The sequence below is a fragment of the Populus trichocarpa genome, chromosome 11 (assembly GCF_000002775.5).
Source record: "Populus trichocarpa isolate Nisqually-1 chromosome 11, P.trichocarpa_v4.1, whole genome shotgun sequence".
Taxonomy (NCBI): domain Eukaryota; kingdom Viridiplantae; phylum Streptophyta; class Magnoliopsida; order Malpighiales; family Salicaceae; genus Populus; species Populus trichocarpa.
Window position 1 is genome coordinate 1,346,568 of NC_037295.2, and position 6,715 is coordinate 1,353,282.

Consider the following 6,715-nt stretch of genomic DNA (forward strand, 5'->3'; position numbering starts at 1 on the left):
CCCTTGGTCTGTCACGGCACCGGGAGAGGTGGCCATTGGAGGCGTCGCTTGCGGGACACAACTTCTCTTTCTTCTCATCATGAGGAGGTGCGAGTGGCGTCCGAGGAAGAAGAAGGAGAAACAGTGCCGTCTAAAAACGACACTGTTTTATATATATATATATATATTGGAAAATGCATGAAACGGCGTCGTTGTCTCCAAAACATGCCGTTTCATTTAAATGGAAACCGGCGCCAAAGTGTGTTAGTTTTTAAGTCAGTCCTTCAATTGGTGCGCTTTTGCAGTTTGGTCCTTGGTTTTGGATTTCTTCAATCAAGTCTCTAATTGGCCATCAAACTTCTATATTTATGCAATTAAGCTCCTGATTTAAGTAAATCAACTTTAAAAAATTATAATTTGACCCCAGCACTTTAATTTCTTCTAATTAAAACCCAAATTGACTTTCGAATCAATTTTTCTTACAATCAAACCCTCAATAAATTTAATTAAACCTTCAATAAATTAAATTGAGTCCATAAATATCTGATTTTAGACTTTTCCTCCTCAAATCAAATTTGCTTCATCAACAAGGCTCTCATCAGTCAACGATATACTGTCAAATTTCAATCTTTGTATTTTTTAACCTCCTCAACCAATTTTTGATCATTTTCTGGGCGCTCTCGCATCCTCTTTTCATTGCTATATCTTTTTTTGATATATATATATATTTTTATTCTTTATTTATTTATTTTTTTGTATTTTCTCTTTTCTTGTGCGGGGACCCAAAAATGAGTTACAACAGTCGAGATGCACGCAAGCTAGCCCGGACACCTATAGTAATAAAAAATATATATAGTTTTTTCATAAATTGTCTGATGATCACACAAAGGACATCAAACACATATATTCAGACCTAGTTTAGAGCTCCAATCAGTTTAACAGAGGCTTTGGACTATTTACCTGTATTGTATTACTACCAGGGCAAAGTTTATTTCAATGTAAAAAAAATATGTTTTTTTAAGGTGATGCTCGTGTTTTTTTTTATATAAAAAAATCAAAGTCTCAGGTTATTAATTTGATTTACTTCAACAAATATATGGTTAATTTAATAATATAATTAAAAAAATAAATAATAATGATAAACAAATCAAACTAAGAAAAAAATTACCAATGATCAACTAAGAAAAAAAGGCTTGCCAATATTACATTAATATATCCTCCTAGTATTTGATAATGAAGCAAAAAAATCAAATAAAAATGCGACAACCTTATAAAAAAAAATATGAATCTCAATTCTAAGGAATTATATGTTAGAGGATAAATTTGAAAAAAAAAATTAAATTAAAAAATATTAACAAATAACTTGAGATTAAAATAACCCAAAATAAAGGGAAAAAAATACATAACTTGATCCTAAAACCAGAATAACCTTGTAGGAAAAAAAAATAGAACAAAGCTCAAATCTCTTATAATCCAATGTTGAAGGGCAAAATCAAGAAAAAAAATCTAATCTAAAAGAACAATGGAAAAACAAAAAGACTTGTGTTTACCCACTAACACTACGACTCAAGACATGAGATTGAAATAACAAAAAAAAAATCATAGTTAATTTAATAATACGATTAAAAATAAATAAATAAGGATGATAAACAAATCAAACTAAGAAAAACATTCGCAACGATCAACTAGGAAAAAAACGCTTGCCAATATTATAGAAATATATAGTATTTGATAATGAAGCAAAAAAAAACAAATGAGAATGCTACAACCTGATAAAAAAAATGTAAATCTTAATTTTAAACAATCAAATATTAAAGGATAAAATTGAAAAAAAATCAAATTAAAAAATAATAATAAAATGACTTGAGATTGAAATAACCAAAAAAAAAAGGAAAAAAAAATACATAACTTGATTCTAAAACCAGAATAACCTTGTAGGGAAAAAAAAACAACAAAGCTCAAATCTCTAATAATCCAATGTTAAAGGGAAAAAACGAGAAAAAATAACCTGATAGAAGGTAAACCTATAAAAATAACAAAATTAAATTCCCAATTAATAAAACATTGAGGGATGGAATTAATAAAATAATCAATCAAAAAATAATGAAAAGAAAACAAATAGCAATCAGAAAAATAAGATCAAATTTTACATAAAAATAAAATAAAATATTAATGAACAAAATTGAAAAAAATAATAACAATTAAAAAATTAAAAATCAACTTTAATATAAATATCAGATTTTCATTGACATTAAAAGATATTTATATCAAGACAATCAAAATGAACTACAGCATCAAATCATAAATAAATTCAATGCAAATGTGTCTATTTACTTTCAACAGAAAGAAAAAGCTAGAATCGAATTCAAATGATGCAACAAGAATTACAGGCTAGTAAACTTTCCAAGTCAGATATGAAGAGCCTTGATCGTGCACGTGCCTTTTTCTTACTGGTGGGTGAAGTAAGAAGAACCGTGTGAGTTGATGAGAGGGATTATGTGTTTTGTGTGTGTCTAATGTCCCTTTTGGTAATTATAACAAGAATTACAGGCCCTAGTAATTAAACGGGTGATAAATGATTTGAGCAAATTAAAAAAGAAAAAGGTCCACAGAGACTTGTAAGCTTGACTTAAAAGCAGAAAATTGATGAACTGATAAGAGAGCATCAGCGAAGGGAAAGTGAAGATTGCAGGTACTATCTCTCTCTCTCTCTCTCTCTCATCTCTTTTAGTATTATGTTATATTGTGGAATATAACTCTGCTGTAACTGAGAATCACTTCGATTAATTCACTGTCAGAAACTAATTATTGATGATCTCATCAACCGATTTTGTTGGTTCATAATATTTTTCTGAAAGGGCATGGAGGATTTGATTGCTGGGAAATAACTTGAAAACTGTTTTAAAGATAAAGTAAGATAATAATAAATGAATACTTTAGCTTATTGGTGTGCTGTCGATGTTGAACTCTCGACATCAATCCTGCAACTCTGTTTTTCTTAAGATAAAGGATCTTGGTCTTCTCAGAGCCCTGACTTTTGCAAAAATATTGTTAAAGGAATACAGTGATACCAACCACGAAGCAAAAGATTTGAGAAAAATGAGCGAAACAGTAATGGTTGCCGTAGATATCTTAAACAGAAATGAGTTCTTACTTGAGGATATCACTAGCCATCAACTTGTGGAGTTTATTTTCTAACTTTTTTCTTACTTCACCATGATTTGAGCAAATTAAAAAAAAAAAAAAAGTCCTAACGCGGAAATGGCCATACCACAGAGACTTTTAAGGTTGATTTAAAAGCAGAAAATTGATGAACTGATAAAAGAACATCAGCGAAGGGAAAGTGATGATTGCAGGTAACTATGCTCATCTCTTTTAGTATTATGTTATATTGTGGAATGTAACTCATCAACCGATTTTGCTGGTTCAGCATAGAGATTTAATTTATCATATGTACAAATATTTTTCTGAGAGGGCATTGAGGAGTTGATAGCTGGGAAATAACTTGAAAATTGTTTTATAGAAAAATTAAGATAATAATATATGAATACTTCAGCTTATTGGTGTGCTGTCGATCTTGAACTATCGACATTAATCCTGCAACTCTTTTTTTTTTTGTTCAGATATTGGAAAAGTCTTATATTTGCTAGAATCGGAATGGCTCCTGGGAAATATCAAGAATCCTACTCTTCCCGGTTTTCTAATTATAAATATCAAGTGTTCTTGAGTTTTAGAGGTGAAGACACCCATAAGAACTTGACCGATCACCTCTACAAGGCCCTGGTTGATGCAGGGATTCACACATTTAGAGATGATGATGAAATTCAGAGAGGAGAGAATATATATTTCGAGCTCCAGAAGGCAATACAACAATCGAAAATATCGATAATCGTGTTCTCCAAAGACTATGCTTCGTCGAGATGGTGCCTCGATGAACTTGTAATGATCATGGAACGTAAGAGGAATGATGACTGAATAGTTTTGCCAGTATTCTATGATGTGGATCCATCTGAAGTCAGAAATCAAACAGGGAGCTTTGCTGCTGCATTTGTGGAACATGAAAAGCATTACAAGGAGAAGATGGAGCGGGTGAAGGGGTGGGGGATTGCTTTGAAGGAAGTTGCAGATTTAGCTGGAATGGATTTAGGAGATGGGTAAGTTGTATCTCTTGATGAAACTACATATAGCATAAGACTAGAATGCTGGTAGTGAACTCTTAATTTCTTTCAGTTATGTACTGATAAGAAAACATATAAGAAAAATAAAATAAAATAAAATACTCATGATTTCTTCTTTGTTTTTTTTTTCAATCACGATTTGGTTTTAACTATCAAATCATTGACACACAACTTGCTTTAATTTCTTAGCTGAATGTTGTTTATTTCTATTGCTTATAGAGAGCCTACTAATTATCGCACATTGTATTTTACTTTTTGATGTAGGTACGAGGCACAGTTTGTCCAATCTATTGTGGAGAAGGTCTCAAAGAAATTGGATAAAAAAATGTTTCATGTACCCTTCATTTCATTGGAAGAGATCCTCTAGCAAATTATATCAACTCATGGTTGCAAGATGGGTCCCATGATGCTGCCATTGCTATACTCTATGGAATTGGTGGAGTTGGGAAGACAACCATAGCAAAGAGTGTTTTTAATCAGAATATTCATAAATTTGAAGGAAAGAGCTTCCTATCAAATTTTAGATCAAAGGATATAGTTTGCCTGCAGAGGCAACTTCTTTCTGACATCCTAAAAAAGACTGTTGATGAGATAAATGATGAAGATGAAGGAATTCTGAAGATTAAGGATGCATTATGTTGCAGAAGAACTCTTATTGTTCTAGATGATGTGGACAAAAGGGACCAATTCAATAAAATCATTGGCATGCAAAATTGGCTTTGTAAAGGAAGTAAAATCATTGTAACAACCAGAAATAAGGGTCTGTTTTCAGCTAATCATATTGAGGGGTCCGGTGCAAAGTTGAACCGCTAGATGATGAAAAATCACTTGAGCTTTTCAGTTGGAATGCCTTTGGACAAGCTAACCCTGCTGATGGTTTTGTGGAAGACTCTTGGAGAATAGTACATCATTGTAGTGGACTTCCATTAGCTCTTCGAGTTATTGGCTCTTCATTGTCCGGAAAAGGAAGAGAAATATGGGAAAGCGCATTACAACAAATGGAAGTGATTCCTAATTTTGATGTTCAAAAGGTTCTTCAAATAAGTTACGACTTTCTTGATGGTGATTATCCGAAGAACTTATTCCTTGATATCGCATGTTTCTTCAATGCAATGGATGTGGATGATGCAATTAGGATACTGGATGGGCTCGATAAAGGTGCAAGATTTGGGATTGACAATCTCATCGATAGATGTCTTGTTGAAATCAACATTGATCAAAGGTTGTGGATGCATCAATTAGTAAGAGCTCTGAGGGGGAAATTGCTCGTCAAGAATCTCCCAAATGTCAAAGAATATGGCGTCACGAGGATGCTTTTACCGTTTTGAAAGGAACTACTGTAAGTAGCTCAATTTTTTTATATGTCTACTTAAATGGTTTGTGGTGCCTTGACATATTCTTTCATTTACTTTCCTTTCTCATGTACTTTTAATATTATTATGCAGGATGCTGAAAAATTGCGTGGCCTTACTATTGATATGCATGCATTAATGGAAGATAATTATGCAAAAGTTGTTTGTACTGATTCAATGGTAAGCCGAAAGCGACGCAGGCTTAACTTCTTTCAATAATGGCTTTCCGATTTTTCCAATAGGGGAAAATTACAAACAAGTTTGTTTCCTATCCTCAGCACGGATGCTTTTAGAAAGATGATAGATGTAAAATTTCTCCAACTAAACTACACTAATTTTTATGGAAGTTTTGAGCACTTTCCCAAGAATTTGATATGGTTGTCGTACCCTCTCGAGAGCTCGACGTCGCGGCGACCCTTCCTGGTTGCAGGGATTGATGTCGGGGTCTTTGTTTGGTGAAAAAGGGAGTCGCCACCTAGTATTATGGTCACCAGGAAACCTAAATGGTCTTTCAGAGATTCTAAGATAAGGGACTGGTTGCGTAAAGGAAAGGTTTTAGCACCCCTAGTGCGCCCTACCTAAGGTAAGCTGCTTGGTGTTTGGTTTGCCTATAATTGCTATGGTGTTGATGTTCTCTAATCCCATCAGTTCCCTAGGATAAGTCTGTTATGATGTACGAACCTGGGTTCAAAATTTAAGGAGAAGAATCCTTGGCTAATATGGATCATACCTTTAGATATGTCTATAGAGTGCCAAAGAGAAACGGTGCAGATTTCCTGAAGTCTATGCTTGATTTGAAATAAATTCAGAATTTATGAATTTAAAGACAACTAAGATAGAAATCTAAGGAGATTCAATGTGCTTAAGAGCTCATTCTTCTCTTAGTATTTCAAGTGTTCGCGACTCATAAATCGCAAGGAAAAGGAAAAAAAACTAAGATAGAAATCCAAGGAAATTCAAGGTGCTTTAAAAGCTCATTTTTGCCTTAGTATTTCATATTTTCATGACTCATAAATTGTGGAATCGAAATTTGAAATGTCTCCAATTATAATTGAGGCTTCTTTCAAGGATACACAATTAAATTGTTCTAAATAAATTTTTAGGCATAAATTTGCCCTTATGTTAAAAATAAATAAGTTGTATTCCTATTAACAATATTTGGAAATTTACCTTTCATAGGTTTATTTGTCCTTATATTATTAGGGG

General features: G+C 32.7%; 1 pseudogene; it reads left to right on the forward strand.

The window, feature by feature from the left end:
- The first annotated feature begins 4,059 nt into the window (after positions 1 to 4,059).
- On the forward strand, positions 4,060 to 5,485 carry LOC7484324 (disease resistance protein RPV1-like; annotated as a pseudogene).
- Positions 5,486 to 6,715: the final 1,230 nt, after the last annotated feature.